The 24,678-nt window shown below is 36.6% G+C and overlaps 2 long non-coding RNA genes across 5 annotated transcripts; both read left to right on the top strand.

The window, feature by feature from the left end:
• Positions 1 to 3,220: 3,220 nt before the first annotated feature.
• LOC135026371 (uncharacterized) lies at positions 3,221 to 17,855 on the top strand. 4 transcript variants are annotated; one of them, XR_010223011.1, is made up of 7 exons: positions 3,221 to 3,727; positions 4,507 to 4,610; positions 10,593 to 11,069; positions 11,221 to 11,324; positions 11,733 to 11,792; positions 12,114 to 12,209; positions 12,319 to 12,528. It is a non-coding gene; the product is annotated as an uncharacterized LOC135026371 (long non-coding RNA). The 4 variants fall into 4 exon arrangements; XR_010223023.1 differs by lacking the exons at positions 11,733 to 11,792; positions 12,114 to 12,209; positions 12,319 to 12,528 and adding an exon at positions 17,308 to 17,855; XR_010223017.1 differs by lacking the exons at positions 10,593 to 11,069; positions 11,221 to 11,324; positions 11,733 to 11,792; positions 12,114 to 12,209; positions 12,319 to 12,528 and adding exons at positions 5,019 to 5,078; positions 5,400 to 5,495; positions 5,605 to 5,813 and having other exon boundaries at positions 3,229 to 3,727.
• A 597-nt stretch (positions 17,856 to 18,452) lies between these two features.
• On the top strand, positions 18,453 to 19,243 carry LOC135050859 (uncharacterized). The gene is made up of 3 exons (XR_010241878.1): positions 18,453 to 18,507; positions 18,829 to 18,924; positions 19,034 to 19,243. It is a non-coding gene; the product is annotated as an uncharacterized LOC135050859 (long non-coding RNA).
• Positions 19,244 to 24,678: the final 5,435 nt, after the last annotated feature.

The raw sequence follows: 24,678 nt of genomic DNA on the forward strand, positions 1-24,678 counted from the left end.
CCTTAAAAATTCATGTCGACCTTTTCCCATGTCGACCTTGTTCCTGTCGACCTTTTGTCCATGTCGACCTTTTGTCCATGTCGACCTAAGGTGTGTCGACCAATTGGCATCAACCTAAGGTGTGTCGACCTTTTTGTTGTCGACCTGGAGTCCCAGACCCCTTAGGTGCTACTGCTCCAGTATCTGTCTTGAGTCTGACCAGTTCAGTCCACAAAGGCAACATCTTAGATGAGCTATCTGCTTCATTCTGTAAAGGCTTCTCCTGTCACCAGCTGTCAGCTTCAGTTTGCAAAAGAATCACCTGTCCACAGTTATCTGTCTCAGCCTTCTAGGACTACTGTCAGCTACTGTCTGTTAGCATATCTGCCTACAGTTTCCCTAGTTGGCTCTTTAGCCCTGCTCTGCATTACATTCTCCTCAATCCACTAGTAGCAGGTCTGCATGAGTAGGAGTCTCCTTAAACCAACTGTCACAAACCAGACTAAATTTCTCATGTTTTACTGTATATCTTACCTCTGCCATCACTCCTGCAATTCAGCACACAAGCTGCAGTCTGTGTATCCTGCTGCTGATAACTCTTAATTAGTCACATGCGTGAGAATTCCTCTGTGAGAGTAATTTGCAGGATTCGGTGTTCAGCAGCTGTTCTCTGTGCTCATTGGGGGTCATTCCGAGTTGATCGCTAGCTGCATTCGTTCGCTGTGCAGCGATGAGGCAAAAAAAGGCACTTCTGCGCATGCGTATGTGGCACAATGCGCACACGCGACGTACTATTACAACGAACGATGTAGTTTCACACAGGGTCTTGCGAAGCTTTTCCGTCGCACTACTGGCCGTAGATTGATTGACATGAAAGAGGCATTTCTGTGTGGCAACTGACCGTTTTCTGGGAGTGTTCAGAAAAAGGCAGGAATGGCTGGGCGAACGCAGGGCGTGTTTGTGACGTCAAAACAGGAACTGAATAGTCTGAAGTGATTGTAAGCGCTGAGTAGGTTTAGAGCTACTCAGAAACTGCACAAAAAAACTTTGTAGCTGCTCTGCGATCCTTTTGTTCGCACTTCTGCTAAGCTAACATACACTCCCAGTGGGCAGCGGCATAGCGTTTGCACGGCTGCTAAAAACTGCTAGTGAGCGATCAATTCGGAATGACCACCATTGTACTTAGTTGTCAGTGAAGTCTATATATGCTGCCTTTGCATAGCACTCTCAGCATTCTGTGTATAATCCAAAGTGTGATCCACCACAGTGCTAAGCTTTCTGGTGTTTAGACCTAAACCAAAGTTTCCTCCAAAACCAGTCATTGACGTCGCCATCTTGGTTCCAGTCAGCTGACTTTCTTCTGTCCAATCCTGTCCAGTCTGATACTCAGCTGACACTTCCAGCCAATTCAGAACAACCCAGGGGTATAAAGCTTTCTGCTTTCCAGAGCACAGGTTTCCAATTCCATAAGCCATACAGCTCAGTGTGTGAGCCTTGTAGCTTTACTTATCTGGGTTCTTTGGTATTGCGTTAGAACCTATCTTTTGTATCTCAGTATTCCAGTCCAGTTCTAGTCCGGCTCAATTCCAGTCTGGTTCCACTCCAGTCCAGCTCCATTCCAGGCCAGTTCCAGTACTGTTCCAGTCTGGTTCCACTCCAGTCCAGTTTCACTCCAGTCCGTTCTAGTCTAGAAGTGTCATCATTTCGGTTTCAGCCCAGTCAGCACTCCTTCAGCCTGGTTCTAGTCCAGTCTGGTACCAGTTCTATTCAAGAAGTGTTATTATGCAAGTTCCAGCCAGGTCAGCACTCCACGCCAGTTCTAGATCTACATCTCCAGTGATATTATTCCAGTTCCAGCCCAGGTGACCCAGTCAGGGTGCTACAACCGGCCTGCCGGGTGCAGCAAAAGCCAAATCTCCTTGTGGGGATCCCTGGAGAAGACCACCGGTGGAATAAGACTCCACGCTCCTGTTCTGGGTTCAGTCAACAACCTGGTGCTAGTTCTAGTGAATCATCTGACTTTTCCCTAGCCTTAAATCACTCTCTGACCTCATGAGCAAGAACTATATCAAACCATCAAGCTTTCATCACAGTACAGCTCCAAGCACCAGTACCTCTGTCACAGGTTCAGAGTTTTTAAAATACCAATCCCAGACACCACCCAGCCTCATTGACTCTCCTGAAAAGGAGACCAGCCCTAAGGTTCCTGACCCGAACCATTAAGATTCCAAAATTATGACAATCCTTCTTATTCTTACCTTTGAAGAGGGTGACACCACCCATTCTTATACACAGTGAAGGAACAGCGCACACCGAAATCACCAGGATTAAAAATACACAACTTCAGAGAATGGAATGAGAATTCAGTATACTGAAACTTATGATAGTAAATTAAGTTTTTGTTACTATTTCAAGTGTGAAATTATTCATACGATTCTAACTTAAAACACTTTTCATAATGAACCCCTTTAAAGTAGAATTATATTTACTGTAACAGATAATTTTCTGTTAATCCCAATTACCAAAATTATATTTGTCTTCTTTTACTTATAACTGCCAGAATAAAAGTAAGTTTAGTGTAAAAGTAAATCTCACATCAAATAAGCTTGCCTTGTTAAAAAAACAATACTAAATAAAGTCAACACCTATAATATTAATGTACAGTAAACACAAGATTCAAATAAAGAGAGGGGTCTATTTAAAAAGAAAGAAAAAAGAAAAAAAAACAGGTGCTGATTTGTACCTGTGTCCAACTTACACAAGAAACGTAAATAAATGCTTACAACTGCTGCTGACCCCACAAAAGTGAATGAAGAACAAATAAAGAAAAAGTGCTGCTGTAGGACAAATTATTTTTTACAATGAAAAATATTTATATATAAGCAACAATAGAAGATACAGTAGTATACAATGGATCCATGGCAATGCAGAGATGTACACAAGCACATATAATATCTTGTGTCATATCATGTGTAAATTTTTGTCATACAGTATGTGTAATCAATACTATTAGTTATTATTGCAATAAGTCACTTTAAGTATATTTTTTATCAAATAGTTTATAATTAATATTATTTATCACAAATTGGTCACTTATATTGATTAACACTTATTTAATAAATAGCACTATTAATACCTTTATTTAATTGATGAGATAACAGCACTTTATTACTATTTAGAATTCAATATTAATGTTACAATTCTAACTGTGAAAAAAGAGTTTGACTTTAATGACCAAAGAACTCTTTAATAGTAGACCTTATAAAGAATTTTTGTTTAATCTTTATTCATCACAGAAAGAATCCCTAAAGCTAACCACAAAATTTAACATCCGCTGACACATCTCCATCGAACTACGGGACCATGGTACGCAAACAGCGATCGTGACTCGCATGTGATGTACATCCGCCGGAAGTGCGTGACTGTGACACGCACGCGGTGCGTACTTCCGCCGGAACCGTAAGTGCGGTGCGTTGACACGCACGTGAGAGTGGAACGCATGTAGCGTTCAGATTTTGTCCCCCCTTATTTTTTATAATGTCAGGAAGCAGAATTGATGTTAGTTAACCAGTAAGAATGGCATTCCACATAGTACCATGAGGTCTTAACACATTACTAACTAATAATAAATTAATTAATCAGCCAGCAGGAAGTGATGTAATATCAAGGGAGCTATAAAGGGATGCCCCTATATTGCCTCTCATTCTGTAGTTGGTATTCAATGAGGTTGCACTTGTTCCTGTAAAAAGTAAGTTTGAGTACTATATTGGTATTTTTGGAACTTAGTTATTGGATGGTCTTTTTGAAAATGTATTAGATGAATGGATTCCTTAATTGAAGAGTAACTACTTAATTTTAATATGATTGTAATATACTAATTTAGTTTTACTTGTCCACAGGGAATAGTATCATTCAGGATTTGAAATTTTTCCTAAGTCCTCTTTTTGGTGACATGTATAAACAGAGGTAGACTATAAGGTTCCACCATTCTTGATTGAAAATAGGTAAAAACCAGACTAATTTAGTGCAATCATTGAATACCATATGAGGTTAAGTATTTCAGATGTTAAAAAGTTCTTCTTGCTGGTTATTAATTACAGCTGTGAACTTAATTGGCTCTCTAATGATTGATTGAATATACCACTCCCCATTGCATGTTAGATTAAAGACATCATTTAGGGGATCTGTTAGGTAACCAGTAAGAATGGCATTCCACATAGTACTATGAGGTCCTAACACATCACTAACTAATAATAAATCAATTAATCAGCCAGCAGGAAGTGATGTAATATCAAGGGAGCTATAAAGGGATGTCCTTATATTGCCTCTCATTCTGTAGTTGGGATTCAGTGAGGTTGCACTTGTTCCTGTAAAAAGTAAGTTTGAGTATTATAATTGTATATTTGGAACTTAGTTATTGGATGGTCTTTTTGAAAATTTATTAGATGAATGGATTCCTTAATTTAAGAGTAACTACTTAATTTTAGTATGATTGTAATATACTGATTTAGATTTACTTGTCCACAGGGAATAGTTTCGTTCAGGATTTGAAATTTTCCTAAGTTCTCTGTTTGGTGACATGTATAAACAGAGGTAGACTATAAGGTTCCACCATTCTTGATTGAAAATAGGTAAGAACCAGACTAATTTAGTGCAAATATTAAATACCATATGATGTTAAGATTAGTATTTCAGATGTTAAAAAGTTCTTCTTGCTGGTTATAAATTACAGCTGTGAACTTAATTGGCTCTCTAATGATTGATTGAATATACCACTCCCCATTGCATGTTAGATTAAAGACATCATTTATTAATTAGTTTTGGATAAAAAAGTTCTTCTATTTGAATCACCTTAAATACCTTACATTAAATACTGACATCAGCATGGTTTCTTATAATCAATTGAGGAAGTTGTTATATCTTCTCTGATTTGTTGGTAGCATCTATGTTATTTTAATGGTAAACAGGATGTTACAGGAACATTTCCTATTAACAATCATTTGAGTGACAAAAAACTATTTTATCTTTATCCCTTTTAGGGAACGTAACATCATCTAATTTCAACCAAATGTATATATATTTTTTTGAAGTCTATCTAGGTATGTATTGTACAATGAGTTGTAATGTGGATATAATTGTGTGTATATTGTGAATTTGAAGTTTTATGTGGACTTTAATTGGAGTGTTCTATAACTATTGGTGGTTTCTGATACTTGTAGACCCTGCCCTTTGTATCATTTCCATCAGCTGAATTGATGTTGATTATGTGGATAAATACGGAGCTATTTGATTTATATTGACATTCATAATATTCTTTCGACTTTCCCTCCCTTTTCTCTTCTTTTGACTCTCCCTCCCTCTTCCTTTTATCATTTGTATAAGGATAATGTTTATTGATTATTATAACGATAATGTTTCAGATATTATATTTATCGAATTGAATATGTGATTGGATGTAATCATTGGATATTCTAAACCTTTCTAATCAATGGTAATCACTCCTACTATAAGAACTGGTATGTATGTTAATCCACAATAGATTTCAATGGAATACTTACCTGGATAATAATATGTCTTATTAATGAAGACTATATGATTTATAGATTTCCATTTGTAACTATCCAGATTCCAAACCCCTGATGAAGTCCTAACGGACGAAACGCGTTGGGTTTTGCAACGTCTGGTTAACAAAGTCCTTATCACAAACATCTGGTTGGAGATACATCCATTTCGAGTTCTGACTGTGATCACCTGGCTGTAAAATCCTCACATCCAACTGTAATTTATGTATAAGATTGTAATATTGTTTTATATGAATTTTTAGAAGGTTGTGTCAATAACGAACGCTTAGGATAAATATCGTTTGTTTCTGTACAATAAAAACTTTTAATTATTGTCATACAAAAGGCATATTGGCTCCCACGAGAATCCATTTCTATTTGTAATCTACTTTTAATACCTTATCTGACAGAGGGTATTTCTTGTTGGTTTGAGACTAGAGGTATAGCGCAAGATATTAGGGTTGATTTTTTGTTTTGTAGTATTGTCTCTGTCAGTTAACCCTAAGATTGCAGCTTTTACCAAAAATGCCGATTTTTAGCGATAGATCAAAAAGACAGTTAAAAGCTAAAAATATTTTTGATGAGGAAGAACAGGTGTTTCAAGCAGATGAGGATGATTATTATGGCTACCTTAATCTGGTAGAAAAGTTAGCAGTAAAAGAACTTAATAATTGGTATGATATAGTTACATTGGAGAAATATCTTGAAGTAGGAAGGATCCCAAGAGGCCTAAGGCTACATAAGACCCCTACGATAGGAGGAGGAAATGAAAGCTTTATCACCAATTGGAATTCGATCTTAGATGATTGTTCCAATAAACTCATTGGTTTGATTATTTCTGAAAGGAAGAGGGAATTAGGTCGTATTGAGGAAGAAATCAAGAAAATTGAATTAGAAGCCAATAAATTTGATGATAGTGAGGAGTTCAAACGGGATGTGGTGGATCTGCACCACAAACTAGATAGTACTGAAGAAGAAATTATATCACGTAAACAGAAGAAATTTTTGCGAGATAGAAATGATTACATATCTGGCCAGATACATCATTTACCCATTAATGAAGGGAGGATGGAAGAGAGAACTCAGGCACCATTGATGAATCACTCACGGTATGATAAGAGATACCAGGGTGACTATAGACAGTATCGTGGGAACTATGGAGGCCAACAATCTTATAATAGATCCAGAAGGAACTATCAATCCCCCCATCACAATCGGAGAGAAGAATGGAGGGGCTATAGGAATAGATACCCCTCACAACAGGGTGGACAAAGGAATCGATTGGTTTCTTTTCGTGATAGATCTGATCAAGGGAACTATTCGTATAGGGGTAGATATAATACTGACAGATCCCCTACTCCAGTTAGGCAACAGAGAGGCCATTTTTTAGAAGAACGACGAGGACACAGATTTCCTCGCATACAACAACAAAAAGAGGAACTTCACACAAGATTAGATTCTCCACAGGGTGTGAAGAGAGGACACAATGGAGGAAACGAGGACGTAGAGGGGGCAGAGAGAAGCCCAAAAAAACGAAGAGCACTGTTCCATCAAGAGAAGTCCCATCTGGGGTTGTCAATATCGCAAAGAGACAGTTATCAACAGCGGAAAGCTCCTTATTAGAGAAGGGTTTAAAATTTGCGCCGGATTCACATGTAAATAAATTTAATTTATTTATAGACCTTAATAAGTATATTCGGAAATTGACCATCCATAGACATTTTCTTAAAAATCCCCCAATTGAAAGTTCCAATAAAGAGAAACCTCCATTGGTAAAATTACCTTCTAAGTTTTACCCTGTAGAATCTAAAAGTAGTAATTTGGACATATTTTATGAGTCTGTAAAGGAGGACTTTAGAAAAATGAAATCAAAAAGTTCTAAATATGGAAATAATCTGAACCCTCAAGAGAAAGGAGCCTTGAAGTCCCTTAAAAAAGATAAGAGCATAGTGATTAAAGGGGCCGATAAAGGAGGAGCTTTGGTCCTTCAGACAAGAGAAGCCTATTTGAATGAGGCTTCTAGTATACTACTAGATGGGCATACATATATTGAATTACCTGGCAATCCTACTAAAACTTACCAAGAGGAATTGACCTGTCTGTTAATGAGAGCGTTGAGGGACAATTTGATCTGCAAGGATGAGTTCGATTATTTGGACGTGAAACATCCAATAGTGCCGAACTTTTATCACATACCAAAGATACATAAAAGTAATACAAATCCACCAGGAAGACCTATAGTGGCAGGAGTGAATTCTCTAACTTCTAATTTGTCGCACTATATTGATATTCGACTTCAACCTTATGTAACTAAAATGGACTCATACCTTAAAGATTCTACAAGTGTCCTCCAGGAACTAAATTCCTTTATTTGGATAAAGGATTATTATTGGCTCACTCTGGACGTCCAAGCGCTATATTCTTCTATCCCGCATTCTAAGGGTATAGAGTCAATTAGAGCAGTTCTATCTAATGATCCCGAATTATCCAAAAAGGATGTGTCATTTCTGCTGGAAGGCATAACATTTATTCTAAACCACAACTTTTTTGAATTTAACAACAAATTCTATTTACAAAAACAAGGTACAGCGATGGGGACTAAGTTTGCCCCATCGTACGCTAACCTTTTTATGAAGGAATGGGAAGATACATTTGTTTATGGTTCTGAATATTGTGAAAACATTGTTTTCTATCGCAGATACATAGACGATCTTCTTTTCATATGGAAAGGAGATAGAGCTAGTATTGATGACTTTATGGCTTCCATTCAGATCAACGATCTGAATTTAAAATTCACCTATCAAACTGATTCGCAGAAGATAGACTATCTTGATCTCACCTTAATGGGAACAGTAGGTGAAAAGATTAGTACAAAAACGTTTTTTAAGGAAGTGGACACCAATAGTTACATCCCGCAAACTAGTTGTCATTTTCCAGCATGGAAAAACAATGTGCCATACGCTCAATTTCTCCGTTTAAGACGTAATTGTACCAGCATTGAAGACTACTGGGATCAGGCAGCAGTCATACAAAAGAGATTTGAAGAAAGGGGCTATACTGTTGATATGGTCTCTAAGGCCAAAATAAAAGCATTTCTACAAGAAAGAGATAAGATGTTACTTCCTAAGGATAAGATTGAACCAGCAAGACAACAGTTAAGACCTTTTATTACACAATTTAACCGTGAAAATCATTCAATTAGAAAAATTCTGGAACGCCATTGGGGTTTACTTTTGAAGGACCCAATTTTGGGCCCTACGCTTCCAAATAAACCTAATCTGGTCTTCCAGAAATCCACCAATCTGAAAAGTATAATAGCACCAAGTAGACTATCTGACTTAGTACAACACAGAAGCTGTCCAGACTCCATTATACCTACAAAGGGTTGTTATCCATGTTCAAAGTGTATCTGTTGTAAATTTATGGAACGTAAATCCATTAATATTAAAATGGAAACAGGGAAATGGTACAAATTAGGACACCTTGTGAACTGTAACACTGAATATGTTATCTATCGGATCACTTGCAGCTGTGGCCTATCGTATATAGGCAAAACTAAGAGAATGATTAAAATCAGAGTACAAGAACATATGAGGAACGTGAAAAACAAACTGACGTCCCATAGTCTCCCCAGACACTTTATGGATAAACACAATTCAGTTGTGACTAAGGAGAATTTCTCCTTTACCATTCTTGAATACATTCCATCAGATCCTAGAGGAAAAAGTAGAGATCTAACTTTATCCAAACAGGAGACATTTTGGATCTACTCTTTGAACACTCTCACTCCTGGTGGCTTAAACGAAGATATTGATATTGTGTCTTTCCTATAATAGTCTTCATAATAAAAGAGAAGTGAATAGTATTTAACCATTCCTATTATTAGTCCGGCCATCTTACAGTCCCCCCCCCCCTCCCCCTATGTTTATAGTTTTTTTTAGTTTAAGTTTGATAAAAGGAATATACAACTTAGGGATGATTTAAGTATATATAGTATGTTCATGGTCTATCAATATATAACTCTTATGAAATGTAATATGTGGTGAATCTTTCTGTAAATGGGAAATCATGTTGATGTTGGTTATATTAATATTGTCGGTGTAATTTGAACCAGACAATTAAACACTAAACTTTAAATTTGAAACATGTCGTATCAATACTATTAGTTATTATTGCAATAAGTCACTTTAAGTATATTTTTTATCAAATAGTTTATAATTAATATTATTTATCACAAATTGGTCACTTATATTGATTAACACTTATTTAATAAATAGCACTATTAATACCTTTATTTAATTGATGAGATAACAGCACTTTATTACTATTTAGAATTCAATATTAATGTTACAATTCTAACTGTGAAAAAAGAGTTTGACTTTAATGACCAAAGAACTCTTTAATAGTAGACCTTATAAAGAATTTTTGTTTAATCTTTATTCATCACAGAAAGAATCCCTAAAGCTAACCACAAAATTTAACATCCGCTGACACATCTCCATCGAACTACGGGACCATGGTACGCAAACAGCGATCGTGACTCGCATGTGATGTACATCCGCCAGAAGTGCGTGACTGTGACACGCACGCGGTGCGTACTTCCGCCGGAACCGTAAGTGCGGTGCGTTGACACGCACGTGAGAGTGGAACGCATGTAGCGTTCAGATTTTGTCCCCCCTTATTTTTTATAATGTCAGGAAGCAGAATTGATGTTAGTTAACCAGTAAGAATGGCATTCCACATAGTACCATGAGGTCTTAACACATTACTAACTAATAATAAATTAATTAATCAGCCAGCAGGAAGTGATGTAATATCAAGGGAGCTATAAAGGGATGCCCCTATATTGCCTCTCATTCTGTAGTTGGTATTCAATGAGGTTGCACTTGTTCCTGTAAAAAGTAAGTTTGAGTACTATATTGGTATTTTTGGAACTTAGTTATTGGATGGTCTTTTTGAAAATGTATTAGATGAATGGATTCCTTAATTGAAGAGTAACTACTTAATTTTAATATGATTGTAATATACTAATTTAGTTTTACTTGTCCACAGGGAATAGTATCATTCAGGATTTGAAATTTTTCCTAAGTCCTCTTTTTGGTGACATGTATAAACAGAGGTAGACTATAAGGTTCCACCATTCTTGATTGAAAATAGGTAAAAACCAGACTAATTTAGTGCAATCATTGAATACCATATGAGGTTAAGTATTTCAGATGTTAAAAAGTTCTTCTTGCTGGTTATTAATTACAGCTGTGAACTTAATTGGCTCTCTAATGATTGATTGAATATACCACTCCCCATTGCATGTTAGATTAAAGACATCATTTAGGGGATCTGTTAGGTAACCAGTAAGAATGGCATTCCACATAGTACTATGAGGTCCTAACACATCACTAACTAATAATAAATCAATTAATCAGCCAGCAGGAAGTGATGTAATATCAAGGGAGCTATAAAGGGATGTCCTTATATTGCCTCTCATTCTGTAGTTGGGATTCAGTGAGGTTGCACTTGTTCCTGTAAAAAGTAAGTTTGAGTATTATAATTGTATATTTGGAACTTAGTTATTGGATGGTCTTTTTGAAAATTTATTAGATGAATGGATTCCTTAATTTAAGAGTAACTACTTAATTTTAGTATGATTGTAATATACTGATTTAGATTTACTTGTCCACAGGGAATAGTTTCGTTCAGGATTTGAAATTTTCCTAAGTTCTCTGTTTGGTGACATGTATAAACAGAGGTAGACTATAAGGTTCCACCATTCTTGATTGAAAATAGGTAAGAACCAGACTAATTTAGTGCAAATATTAAATACCATATGATGTTAAGATTAGTATTTCAGATGTTAAAAAGTTCTTCTTGCTGGTTATAGATTACAGCTGTGAACTTAATTGGCTCTCTAATGATTGATTGAATATACCACTCCCCATTGCATGTTAGATTAAAGACATCATTTATTAATTAGTTTTGGATAAAAAAGTTCTTCTATTTGAATCACCTTAAATACCTTACATTAAATACTGACATCAGCATGGTTTCTTATAATCAATTGAGGAAGTTGTTATATCTTCTCTGATTTGTTGGTAGCATCTATGTTATTTTAATGGTAAACAGGATGTTACAGGAACATTTCCTATTAACAATCATTTGAGTGACAAAAAACTATTTTATCTTTATCCCTTTTAGGGAACGTAACATCATCTAATTTCAACCAAATGTATATATATTTTTTTGAAGTCTATCTAGGTATGTATTGTACAATGAGTTGTAATGTGGATATAATTGTGTGTATATTGTGAATTTGAAGTTTTATGTGGACTTTAATTGGAGTGTTCTATAACTATTGGTGGTTTCTGATACTTGTAGACCCTGCCCTTTGTATCATTTCCATCAGCTGAATTGATGTTGATTATGTGGATAAATACGGAGCTATTTGATTTATATTGACATTCATAATATTCTTTCGACTTTCCCTCCCTTTTCTCTTCTTTTGACTCTCCCTCCCTCTTCCTTTTATCATTTGTATAAGGATAATGTTTATTGATTATTATAACGATAATGTTTCAGATATTATATTTATCGAATTGAATATGTGATTGGATGTAATCATTGGATATTCTAAACCTTTCTAATCAATGGTAATCACTCCTACTATAAGAACTGGTATGTATGTTAATCCACAATAGATTTCAATGGAATACTTACCTGGATAATAATATGTCTTATTAATGAAGACTATATGATTTATAGATTTCCATTTGTAACTATCCAGATTCCAAACCCCTGATGAAGTCCTAACGGACGAAACGCGTTGGGTTTTGCAACGTCTGGTTAACAAAGTCCTTATCACAAACATCTGGTTGGAGATACATCCATTTCGAGTTCTGACTGTGATCACCTGGCTGTAAAATCCTCACATCCAACTGTAATTTATGTATAAGATTGTAATATTGTTTTATATGAATTTTTAGAAGGTTGTGTCAATAACGAACGCTTAGGATAAATATCGTTTGTTTCTGTACAATAAAAACTTTTAATTATTGTCATACAAAAGGCATATTGGCTCCCACGAGAATCCATTTCTATTTGTAATCTACTTTTAATACCTTATCTGACAGAGGGTATTTCTTGTTGGTTTGAGACTAGAGGTATAGCGCAAGATATTAGGGTTGATTTTTTGTTTTGTAGTATTGTCTCTGTCAGTTAACCCTAAGATTGCAGCTTTTACCAAAAATGCCGATTTTTAGCGATAGATCAAAAAGACAGTTAAAAGCTAAAAATATTTTTGATGAGGAAGAACAGGTGTTTCAAGCAGATGAGGATGATTATTATGGCTACCTTAATCTGGTAGAAAAGTTAGCAGTAAAAGAACTTAATAATTGGTATGATATAGTTACATTGGAGAAATATCTTGAAGTAGGAAGGATCCCAAGAGGCCTAAGGCTACATAAGACCCCTACGATAGGAGGAGGAAATGAAAGCTTTATCACCAATTGGAATTCGATCTTAGATGATTGTTCCAATAAACTCATTGGTTTGATTATTTCTGAAAGGAAGAGGGAATTAGGTCGTATTGAGGAAGAAATCAAGAAAATTGAATTAGAAGCCAATAAATTTGATGATAGTGAGGAGTTCAAACGGGATGTGGTGGATCTGCACCACAAACTAGATAGTACTGAAGAAGAAATTATATCACGTAAACAGAAGAAATTTTTGCGAGATAGAAATGATTACATATCTGGCCAGATACATCATTTACCCATTAATGAAGGGAGGATGGAAGAGAGAACTCAGGCACCATTGATGAATCACTCACGGTATGATAAGAGATACCAGGGTGACTATAGACAGTATCGTGGGAACTATGGAGGCCAACAATCTTATAATAGATCCAGAAGGAACTATCAATCCCCCCATCACAATCGGAGAGAAGAATGGAGGGGCTATAGGAATAGATACCCCTCACAACAGGGTGGACAAAGGAATCGATTGGTTTCTTTTCGTGATAGATCTGATCAAGGGAACTATTCGTATAGGGGTAGATATAATACTGACAGATCCCCTACTCCAGTTAGGCAACAGAGAGGCCATTTTTTAGAAGAACGACGAGGACACAGATTTCCTCGCATACAACAACAAAAAGAGGAACTTCACACAAGATTAGATTCTCCACAGGGTGTGAAGAGAGGACACAATGGAGGAAACGAGGACGTAGAGGGGGCAGAGAGAAGCCCAAAAAAACGAAGAGCACTGTTCCATCAAGAGAAGTCCCATCTGGGGTTGTCAATATCGCAAAGAGACAGTTATCAACAGCGGAAAGCTCCTTATTAGAGAAGGGTTTAAAATTTGCGCCGGATTCACATGTAAATAAATTTAATTTATTTATAGACCTTAATAAGTATATTCGGAAATTGACCATCCATAGACATTTTCTTAAAAATCCCCCAATTGAAAGTTCCAATAAAGAGAAACCTCCATTGGTAAAATTACCTTCTAAGTTTTACCCTGTAGAATCTAAAAGTAGTAATTTGGACATATTTTATGAGTCTGTAAAGGAGGACTTTAGAAAAATGAAATCAAAAAGTTCTAAATATGGAAATAATCTGAACCCTCAAGAGAAAGGAGCCTTGAAGTCCCTTAAAAAAGATAAGAGCATAGTGATTAAAGGGGCCGATAAAGGAGGAGCTTTGGTCCTTCAGACAAGAGAAGCCTATTTGAATGAGGCTTCTAGTATACTACTAGATGGGCATACATATATTGAATTACCTGGCAATCCTACTAAAACTTACCAAGAGGAATTGACCTGTCTGTTAATGAGAGCGTTGAGGGACAATTTGATCTGCAAGGATGAGTTCGATTATTTGGACGTGAAACATCCAATAGTGCCGAACTTTTATCACATACCAAAGATACATAAAAGTAATACAAATCCACCAGGAAGACCTATAGTGGCAGGAGTGAATTCTCTAACTTCTAATTTGTCGCACTATATTGATATTCGACTTCAACCTTATGTAACTAAAATGGACTCATACCTTAAAGATTCTACAAGTGTCCTCCAGGAACTAAATTCCTTTATTTGGATAAAGGATTATTATTGGCTCACTCTGGACGTCCAAGCGCTATATTCTTCTATCCCGCATTCTAAGGGTATAGAGTCAATTAGAGCAGTTCTATCTAATGATCCCGAATTATCCAAAAAGGATGTGTCATTTCTGCTGGAAGGCATAACATTTATTCTAAACCACAACTTTTTTGAATTTAACAACAAATTCTATTTACAAAAACAAGGTACAGCGATGGGGACTAAGTTTGCCCCATCGTACGCTAACCTTTTTATGAAGGAATGGGAAGATACATTTGTTTATGGTTCTGAATATTGTGAAAACATTGTTTTCTATCGCAGATACATAGACGATCTTCTTTTCATATGGAAAGGAGATAGAGCTAGTATTGATGACTTTATGGCTTCCATTCAGATCAACGATCTGAATTTAAAATTCACCTATCAAACTGATTCGCAGAAGATAGACTATCTTGATCTCACCTTAATGGGAACAGTAGGTGAAAAGATTAGTACAAAAACGTTTTTTAAGGAAGTGGACACCAATAGTTACATCCCGCAAACTAGTTGTCATTTTCCAGCATGGAAAAACAATGTGCCATACGCTCAATTTCTCCGTTTAAGACGTAATTGTACCAGCATTGAAGACTACTGGGATCAGGCAGCAGTCATACAAAAGAGATTTGAAGAAAGGGGCTATACTGTTGATATGGTCTCTAAGGCCAAAATAAAAGCATTTCTACAAAAAAGAGATAAGATGTTACTTCCTAAGGATAAGATTGAACCAGCAAGACAACAGTTAAGACCTTTTATTACACAATTTAACCGTGAAAATCATTCAATTAGAAAAATTCTGGAACGCCATTGGGGTTTACTTTTGAAGGACCCAATTTTGGGCCCTACGCTTCCAAATAAACCTAATCTGGTCTTCCAGAAATCCACCAATCTGAAAAGTATAATAGCACCAAGTAGACTATCTGACTTAGTACAACACAGAAGCTGTCCAGACTCCATTATACCTACAAAGGGTTGTTATCCATGTTCAAAGTGTATCTGTTGTAAATTTATGGAACGTAAATCCATTAATATTAAAATGGAAACAGGGAAATGGTACAAATTAGGACACCTTGTGAACTGTAACACTGAATATGTTATCTATCGGATCACTTGCAGCTGTGGCCTATCGTATATAGGCAAAACTAAGAGAATGATTAAAATCAGAGTACAAGAACATATGAGGAACGTGAAAAACAAACTGACGTCCCATAGTCTCCCCAGACACTTTATGGATAAACACAATTCAGTTGTGACTAAGGAGAATTTCTCCTTTACCATTCTTGAATACATTCCATCAGATCCTAGAGGAAAAAGTAGAGATCTAACTTTATCCAAACAGGAGACATTTTGGATCTACTCTTTGAACACTCTCACTCCTGGTGGCTTAAACGAAGATATTGATATTGTGTCTTTCCTATAATAGTCTTCATAATAAAAGAGAAGTGAATAGTATTTAACCATTCCTATTATTAGTCCGGCCATCTTACAGTCCCCCCCCCCCCTCCCCCTATGTTTATAGTTTTTTTTAGTTTAAGTTTGATAAAAGGAATATACAACTTAGGGATGATTTAAGTATATATAGTATGTTCATGGTCTATCAATATATAACTCTTATGAAATGTAATATGTGGTGAATCTTTCTGTAAATGGGAAATCATGTTGATGTTGGTTATATTAATATTGTCGGTGTAATTTGAACCAGACAATTAAACACTAAACTTTAAATTTGAAACATGTCGTATCAATACTATTAGTTATTATTGCAATAAGTCACTTTAAGTATATTTTTTATCAAATAGTTTATAATTAATATTATTTATCACAAATTGGTCACTTATATTGATTAACACTTATTTAATAAATAGCACTATTAATACCTTTATTTAATTGATGAGATAACAGCACTTTATTACTATTTAGAATTCAATATTAATGTTACAATTCTAACTGTGAAAAAAGAGTTTGACTTTAATGACCAAAGAACTCTTTAATAGTAGACCTTATAAAGAATTTTTGTTTAATCTTTATTCATCACAGAAAGAATCCCTAAAGCTAACCACAAAATTTAACATCCGCTGACACATCTCCATCGAACTACGGGACCATGGTACGCAAACAGCGATCGTGACTCGCATGTGATGTACATCCGCCGGAAGTGCGTGACTGTGACACGCACGCGGTGCGTACTTCCGCCGGAACCGTAAGTGCGGTGCGTTGACACGCACGTGAGAGTGGAACGCATGTAGCGTTCAGATTTTGTCCCCCCTTATTTTTTATAATGTCAGGAAGCAGAATTGATGTTAGTTAACCAGTAAGAATGGCATTCCACATAGTACCATGAGGTCTTAACACATTACTAACTAATAATAAATTAATTAATCAGCCAGCAGGAAGTGATGTAATATCAAGGGAGCTATAAAGGGATGCCCCTATATTGCCTCTCATTCTGTAGTTGGTATTCAATGAGGTTGCACTTGTTCCTGTAAAAAGTAAGTTTGAGTACTATATTGGTATTTTTGGAACTTAGTTATTGGATGGTCTTTTTGAAAATGTATTAGATGAATGGATTCCTTAATTGAAGAGTAACTACTTAATTTTAATATGATTGTAATATACTAATTTAGTTTTACTTGTCCACAGGGAATAGTATCATTCAGGATTTGAAATTTTTCCTAAGTCCTCTTTTTGGTGACATGTATAAACAGAGGTAGACTATAAGGTTCCACCATTCTTGATTGAAAATAGGTAAAAACCAGACTAATTTAGTGCAATCATTGAATACCATATGAGGTTAAGTATTTCAGATGTTAAAAAGTTCTTCTTGCTGGTTATTAATTACAGCTGTGAACTTAATTGGCTCTCTAATGATTGATTGAATATACCACTCCCCATTGCATGTTAGATTAAAGACATCATTTAGGGGATCTGTTAGGTAACCAGTAAGAATGGCATTCCACATAGTACTATGAGGTCCTAACACATCACTAACTAATAATAAATCAATTAATCAGCCAGCAGGAAGTGATGTAATATCAAGGGAGCTATAAAGGGATGTCCTTATATTGCCTCTCATTCTGTAGTTGGGATTCAGTGAGGTTGCACTTGTTCCTGTAAAAAGTAAGTTTGAGTATTATAATTGTATATTTGGAACTTAGTTATTGGATGGTCTTTTTGAAAATTTATTAGATGAATGGATTCCTTAATTTAAGAGTAACTACTTAATTTTAGTATGATTGTAATATACTGATTTAGATTTACTTGTCCACAGGGAATAGTTTCGTTCAGGATTTGAAATTTTCCTAAGTTCTCTGTTTGGTGACATGTATAAACAGAGGTAGACTATAAGGTTCCACCATTCTTGATTGAAAATAGGTAAGAACCAGACTAATTTAGTGCAAATATTAAATACCATATGATGTTAAGATTAGTATTTCAGATGTTAAAAAGTTCTTCTTGCTGGTTATAAATTACAGCTGTGAACTTAATTGGCTCTCTAATGATTGATTGAATATACCACTCCCCATTGCATGTTAGATTAAAGACATCATTTATTAATTAGTTTTGGATAAAAAAGTTCTTCTATTTGAATCACCTTAAATACCTTACATTAAATACTGACATCAGCATGGTTTCTTATAATCAATTGAGGAAGTTGTTATATCTTCTCTGATTTGTTGGTAGCATCTATGTTATTTTAATGGTAAACAGGATGTTACAGGAACATTTCCTATTAACAATCATTTGAGTGACAAAAAACTATTTTATCTTTATCCCTTTTAGGGAACATAACATCATCTAATTTCAACCAAATTTATATATATTTTTTTGAAGTCTATCTAGGTATGTATTGTACAATGAGTTGTAATGTGGATATAATTGTGTGTATATTGTGAATTTGAAGTTTTATGTGGACTTTAATTGGAGTGTTCTATAACTATTGGTGGTTTCTGATACTTGTAGACCCTGCCCTTTGTATCATTTCCATCAGCTGAATTGATGTTGATTATGTGGATAAATACGGAGCTATTTGATTTATATTGACATTCATAATATTCTTTCGACTTTCCCTCCCTTTTCTCTTCTTTTGACTCTCCCTCCCTCTTCCTTTTATCATTTGTATAAGGATAATGTTTATTGATTATTATAACGATAATGTTTCAGATATTATATTTATCGAATTGAATATGTGATTGGATGTAATCATTGGATATTCTAAACCTTTCTAATCAATGGTAATCACTCCTACTATAAGAACTGGTATGTATGTTAATCCACAATAGATTTCAATGGAATACTTACCTGGATAATAATATGTCTTATTAATGAAGACTATATGATTTATAGATTTCCATTTGTAACTATCCAGATTCCAAACCCCTGATGAAGTCCTAACGGACGAAACGCGTTGGGTTTTGCAACGTCTGGTTAACAAAGTCCTTATCACAAACATCTGGTTGGAGATACATCCATTTCGAGTTCTGACTGTGATCACCTGGCTGTAAAATCCTCACATCCAACTGTAATTTATGTATAAGATTGTAATATTGTTTTATATGAATTTTTAGAAGGTTGTGTCAATAACGAACGCTTAGGATAAATATCGTTTGTTTCTGTACAATAAAAACTTTTAATTATTGTCATACAAAAGGCATATTGGCTCCCACGAGAATCCATTTCTATTTGTAATATATATATATATATACATATACACACACACTGCTCAAGAAAATAAAGGGAACACTTAAACAACACAATGTAACTCCAAGTCAATCACACTTCTGTGAAATCAAACTGTCCACTTAGGAAGCAACACTGATTGACAATCAATTTCATATGCTGTTGTGCAAATGGAATACACAACAGGTGGAAATTATAGGCAATTAGCAAGACACCCCCAATAAAGGAGTTGTTCTGCAGGTGGTGACCACAGACCACTTCTCAGCTTCTATGCTTTCTGGCTGATGTTTTGGTCACTTTTGAAAGCTGGTGGTGCTTTTACTCTAGTGGTAGCATGAGACGGAGTCTACAACCCACACAAATGGCTCAGGTAGTGCAGCTCATCCAGGATGGCACATCAATGCAAGCTGTGGCAAGAAGGTTTGCTTTGTCTGTCAGCGTAGTGTCCAGAGCATGGAGGCGCTACCAGGAGACAGGCCAGTACATCAGGAGATGTGGAGGAGGCTGTAGGAGGGCAACAACCCAGCAGCAGGACCGCTACCTCCGCCTTTGTGCAAGGAGGAACAGGAGGAGCACTGCCAGAGCCCTGCAAAATGACCTCCAGCAAGCCACAAATGTGCATGTCTACTCAAATGATCAGAATCAGACTCCATGAGGGTGGTATGAGGTCCCAACGTCCACAGGTGGGGGTTGTGCTTACAGCCCAACACCATGCAGGACATTTGGCATTTGCCAGAGAACACCAAGATTGGCAAATTCGCCACTGGCACCCTGTGCTCTTCACAGATGAAAGCAGGTTCTCACTGAGCACATGTGACAGACGTGACAGAGTCTGGAGACACCAAGGAGAACGTTCTGCTGCCTGCAACATCCTCCAGCATGACCGGTTTGGCAGTGGGTCAGTAATGGTGTGGGGTGGCATTTCTCTGGGGGGCCGCACAGCCCTCCATGTGCTCGCCAGAGGTAGCCTGACTGCCATTAGATACCGAGATGAGAGCCTCAGACCCCTTGTGAGACCATATGCTGGTGCGGTTGGCCCTGGGTTCCTCCTAATGCAAGACAATGCTAGACCTCATGTGGCTGGAGTGTGTCAGCAGTTCCTGCAAGACAAAGGCATTGATGCTATGGACTGGCCCGCCCATTCCCCAGACTTGAATCCAATTGAGCACATCTGGGACATCATGTCTCGCTCAATCTACCAATGCCACGTTGCACCACAGACTGTCCAGGAGTTGGTGGATGCTTTAGTCCAGGTCTGGGAGGAGATCCCTCAGGAGACCAACCGCCACCTCATCAGGAGCATGCCCAGGCATTGTAGGGAGGTCTTACAGGCACATGGAGGCCACACACACTACTGAGCCTCATTTTGACTTGTTTTAAAGACATTACATCAAAGTTGGATCAGCCTGTAGTGTGTTTTTCCACTTTAATTTTGAGTTTGACTCCAAATCCAGACCTCCATGGGTTAATAAATTTGATTTCCATTGATCATTTTTGTGTGATTTTGTTGTCAGCACATTCAACTATGTAAAGAACAAAGTATTTAATAAGAATACTTAATTCATTCAGATCTAGGATGTGTTATTTTGGTGTTCCCTTTATTTTTTTGAGCAGTGTGTATATATATATATATATATATATATATATATATATATATATAGTAGAACAAAAAGGCGGCACTCCCAGACTTGTAAAGGTGAAGAAAACTTTATGTCAACGTTTCGGGGGGTCTCACCCCATCATCAGGATAAGTGCCTTATATATATAATAAGATGAAAAATATAGTTAAAATGAGTGTTCCTGTGTTCTAACCTTGTATCTGACATGGAATGTTACAATGTGTTTGTGTTATGAAATGGCAAAAAAATAAAATGTAACAAAATACATGTAGCAAATAGTCCCAGAGGACTATTCAAGTAAGGCAAGATGAGAGTGTAATTTGTGCCAAACTCTGTGTGGTAATTTGTGCCAAACTCTGTGTGAATAATAACAAACAATATTTATATTGATGATCTAAACTAGGTATATTGCGCATTAAACAAAGTGTGTGTACATTCACACAATTTATTTATGTTTCAAATACACCTTATACACAGCCTGAAGGTCATTTAATACAATATTTTTTAATTATTTTGTGTATTAAACAAAGTTTGTGTACATTGAGTCATCCGAAAACAAAGGTTTCACTATCTCAGTCTCACTCAAAAAATTATGTATTTTGGAATATTTAGATATGGGATACTCAGCCTGTATCACTTTATTTGTGGGTAAGTTAACATCAGATGTGTCATATCAGATTTATCTTCACAATGAATATGCCACTAGCTGGAGCCTAATATAAGGGGTATATTTACTAATGTGTGGGTTTATAGAAGTGGAGATATTGCCGATAACAATTGTCTGCTAATGGGTGCTAGATGAATGATAAGTAGAATCTGATTGGTTGCTATGGGCAACATCTCCACTCCTATAAACCCACACTTAAGTAAATATACCCCTAATTTTGTATACATTATTTGACAATAAACAATATAAGAGAACATAGGACGAATTGAAAATAAGAAAGGGCAAGATGAGTTGACACTGACCTAAACATAAAACACAACAAAGGGAGTGAAGGTGCAGGATGGAGAATTGAGGTGAGGTGGGGCATCAGTTCTTAAGGCAGTAAGTGGAAGTTCTAGCAGAACACACTGGGAGCAGATTATTGTAGTGGGGCTGCCCAGACAGTCCTTAGGACCAGTGGGCAGAAGTAAAAACTTTTTTATTTTATTTTGTAATGAGCACCTTGCTGCGGAAGATAAATGGGTCTTGTCCTCTGCAGTCTAGCTTTATTTTCCACAGACAAGGGGTTAATGTCCCACAAGGAGGGCTGGCCAATACAAGGAGGATAAACAACTAATAGCTTTATACCTGTGAAGTGTTGGCTACTGCTAGTAATAAAACAAAGACACATGCTAAAATAGCTGATCGCTCATATAGGCATCAGGATGTTAGCCTTTACACAGTGTCAAGGAGATTACATTTTTAAAGAGCAAAGATTTTGTGTAATGTCTATAGAATTTGCTGTAAGATTAATCTCCCGGACATTTTTAGACGTGGTGAGGGTCAGGTAAGACCTTGTGGAGAGGGGCTTATTGTTTCCTCACAGGTTCAGACATCCAACTTAACCAGTGCTTTGCTTCTTACACGTGTGTATTCTGATAGCTTTATAACAAATGTAATAAGAACCCTGGGGATACCTGTCGCTTAATGTGAGCAAACTGGTTCATAAGTTGGAATACTGTAGTTTGCCAATGCTAGTTGGAGGAAATATCTCTATAAAGATGACATTTATGAAAAATGAGATTATGTGACATACAGTAGAATCTTGGTAACATTAGACCATGTTTATGCCTGACTGACAAATAAGATAAAGAGTATAAGGCTCTTCACATGCCAGGAGACAAACACCTCAGGTCCACATAGACTTAAAATATCTTAATCTATGGGGCACCATGGTTACCAGACTTCTCTTTGTGACCTCATTGTTAGAAAGTTTTAATTATTGAAAAACATGTAATCAATGCTTGAACTATGGAATAATTTAATTTGCTGGACAGCATGTAGTGTCTTGTCCAAGTCAAAGTACATTGTATGGGAGGCAAATATAATAATTTATTTACCAAGTAAGAAGAGGTGTAAAATGATCACATTTATATATTTAGTTTTATTTCTGTTTCTCATATTTATGGACGTGAAATCTTTGTATTCGTTTTTGCCTTTTATCATTAAATGTACGCTAAATATGGTGGTGGGCCCAGGTGCAACAAAGTGCTTTGGCCCCTACCCGGATATATATATATATATATATATATATATCAGTGTTCCATAGGGCAGCACTAACAATTTGAAATGATCTCTGATCCCAGTACCGTCCTTGGTATCCCTGGCGGGGAGTCCAATACAAACAGCACAACGGCAGCACTAAAATAAATAAAGAAAACTAGAACACAACTAATCTCATCAACGTTTCTAAGCATTAATGATTCATCATTAGGATCTAAAAATTGAAAACAAACACTGACCTTATACTGACCACCATCACCACGTGTCCCACCACCAGCACCAGAGCCAGTTGCGATGACGCCCACTAATGCCGTCACCATCACCAGCCAGTAGCCGTGGCTGCAATATAACAAATAATAGATATATAAAACATACAATAATTCAGCAAAATAAACAAAAATACAATATTGCAAAATGATACATAATGACACCCGAAGAATCCATAATAAACATATAGAAACATCTATAATAATAATATGTAATGATGATATTATAGATGTTTCTATCTTAATGCTGAATGTTTTTAATGTATTATCGATATACTGTAGATAGTACTATGTATTCTTATTATGGATTCTTTGGGTGTCATTATATATCTGTCACGAACCGGGTAACTAGACGCCATTTCCTACCAGTTAGGTGTCTCCTGAGATTGACTCAGCATGCCAGGGCCGGGTCATAACTATGTTTGTCTTACATTTCATTTTTATGTTACCCGCAGCGCTGGCTCAGCGGCCTTCTTAATGTTTTCACTTAGCTTAGTATGGTGCTCTCAAAACCCTGTGAGTGCTGTCCTCTTTCTTTGGAATTTTATATATATATATATATATATATATTAGAGCTGAGCTGGCTTAGTTCCCTGAGAACCAAACCCTACCAGACTTTACTACCCGAGCCCGGATTCGAGCCCGGCTCAGGTTTTCCCGCCTGACTCGGAAACCAGAACGATGCAAAACGTCATCATCATGCTGTTGGATTCTCGCTGATTTTGTATTCCATATAAGGAGCTGCGCGTCGCCACCATTTTCACTCCGGAATTGGAGAGTGTAGTGAAAGGACGGGTCTCCGTCCTCAATGTCTGTGCTGGAGGGAAAGTGGGTTGGCAATTCCAGTGCTGTCTTGTGCTGCTCGGTCCAGTGTAGTGTCTTATGCTGCATCAGTCCAGTCACAGTGGTGGTGTCCTCTGCTGCCATATGTCCAGTGTAGCTGTATAAGTCCAGTGCAGTGGTGCTGTGTTGTCCTGCATCAGTACAGTGTTAGTGTCTTGTGCTACATCAGTCCAGTCACAGTGGTGGTGTCCTCTGCTGCCATATGTCCAGTGCTGCTGTATAAATCCAGTCTATTGCAGTGGATCTATGTTGTCCTGCATCAGTCCAGGAGTGGTGTCCCTGTGCTGCTGTATAAGACCAGTGGTACTGCAATATAAGACCAGTGATACTGCTGTATATGTCCAGTGATACTGACATATAAGTCCAGTGATACTGCCGTATAAAATCACTGGTACTG

Source organism: Pseudophryne corroboree, chromosome 2 (genome assembly GCF_028390025.1).
Source record: "Pseudophryne corroboree isolate aPseCor3 chromosome 2, aPseCor3.hap2, whole genome shotgun sequence".
Classification (NCBI taxonomy): Eukaryota; Metazoa; Chordata; class Amphibia; order Anura; family Myobatrachidae; genus Pseudophryne; species Pseudophryne corroboree.